At 38.3% G+C, this 1,792-nt stretch overlaps 1 long non-coding RNA gene across 3 annotated transcripts in view; it reads right to left on the bottom strand.

Annotated features, from left to right (window-relative positions):
* Positions 1-979: 979 nt before the first annotated feature.
* Positions 980-1,792, bottom strand: part of LOC103456946 (uncharacterized) — a 5,801-nt gene continuing 4,988 nt past the window's right edge. For 2 of the 3 annotated variants that reach the window (XR_532349.2, XR_001776015.1), the window contains exons 2-3: positions 1,519-1,665; positions 980-1,066 (exon numbers count right to left, since the gene is read on the bottom strand). This is a non-coding gene — a long non-coding RNA (uncharacterized LOC103456946). The remainder of the gene's footprint in view (positions 1,067-1,518; positions 1,666-1,792) is intronic. The other variant, XR_532348.2, reaches the window with a different exon arrangement.

Below are 1,792 nucleotides of genomic sequence, written 5' to 3' on the forward strand. Positions count from 1 at the left end.
TGATTTCCATCTGGTTCTGCTCGTTTTGCCTGTTTCTGGGTTTATTTGTCACCAAAGACATTAAATACATTGATCTGTTGAGACGGATCATCCTGGATCTCTGAGCAGAACTTAAAGAAGGAGCCGAGCGGTACCGGTACCGGTCCAGCTGCAGTCATYCTTCAGTCGAGCCGCTTTGTGAATGAGCCTTATGGACATAAAACATCTTTATTCTGTAAATGTAAACTTATAAACATGATTCTGCTATTTAGAATAAACGTCCACTTTCCCACTCAGAGACTCTCTGACTGTCTTTAAATCCCAGCTGAACGATCTGCTGCTCAAACTTAGATCTCTTTATTTATTTATTTTTTTAAATATTTTATTTAAATTTATTATTTTTATTTATTGTGAAGTGACCTCATGTGCCCTCAAAGCTGATTTTAAATCAAATACATAATTATAAATATTAATACTGCTACAAATAAGGACGTTGCCATGGTTACTGCTTCACGTGGTGGCAGACTTCTTGATGTTTATATTAATTTACATTAATATGTATTTATGGAGGCGACAGGCCGACCAGCAGCTGCTCTATTTCCTATAAATTGTGATTTATAAAGTAAAGGTGAACAGGTTTGTACGTACGGTTTTATATATCCATATTATTTTATGTGCTGCACTTTTCTAAATGTGTCCATGTTGGAGTGAAAACTGCTCTCTCTTTTATACATGAGGCTCCAGACCTCAGTGGAACATGGAAACTGCTGGAGATTCATAAAGACACAAAGGAAACTATTTAGTTTTTCCTCCAGTTTGTTCTGTTCTCTCAAAGATCACAACTGAAAAAAGAACTAAAATGATTTAAATGATGTTTTGGTCTCCATGAATCAGTTACTAAGCTGAAATTAAAGTTTAAATCCTGGTTGGTCTCTGTAGAGTCACATGAATCAGTTAGAAACTGGTTTCTTACTCTGAAGGTTCTGGTTCAGTACTGAACTCTGGAGGTTCTCTTCTGGACCGGTCACTCCTCATAGAGGGACAGACGGATCCTGCAGGTTCTGCTCTTAGTTTGAGGTTCTGATCTCTGAAACACAAAATGTTATTCAGATCAATTACTGAGAAACTCTGAGATAAAAACACTGAAGATCTGAAGACAAACTGCTGCAGAGAAGCAGAAGATTTAAAGTTCTGGATCGTCAACCTGGATCACTGTGCCCAGTGCTCCCAGTATATAAACTGTTTCCCAGTGTTACCAGTATATAGACTGGTCCCAGTGTTCCCAGTATAGAAGTTTCTCTCTCAGTGGGTTTATCTCTGAATTGTTGCTCTTCTAGTTTTGGTTGTTTCTGTTTTCATGCAACATTTTTCTCCATCACTGATTCTCTCTGGGATTCTTTCAAATTCTACTGATTTACTGATTTTCTTCATATCCATTTAACTTTAACTAACTTTTTATTTATTTACTGAAGATAAACAAGTTCATATTAAATAAATCTGTGTGGAGTCACATGAATCAGTTAGAAACTGGTTTCTTACTTCCTRTCTGAGGGTCCAGGTTCATTACTGAAGTTTGGATTCTGTTCCTTGGACCAGTCACTCCTCATAGAGGGACAGACGGATCCTGCAGGTTCTGCTCTGWCCTGCTTTAGGTCCAAATCTTCCATCTTCTGGATTTCAGTGAGTCTGAAAGAGAAACCAGTACCAGTCAGTTCCCAGTGATCCAGTCAGCAGAAAGTTGATCCCATCATGTGTTCAGAGGATCAGAGGAACCTGATCCAGCAGGAACCATCTGGGTTTGAATTGTTCTCTC

Source organism: Poecilia reticulata, linkage group LG20 (genome assembly GCF_000633615.1).
Source record: "Poecilia reticulata strain Guanapo linkage group LG20, Guppy_female_1.0+MT, whole genome shotgun sequence".
NCBI classification, from domain to species: domain Eukaryota; kingdom Metazoa; phylum Chordata; class Actinopteri; order Cyprinodontiformes; family Poeciliidae; genus Poecilia; species Poecilia reticulata.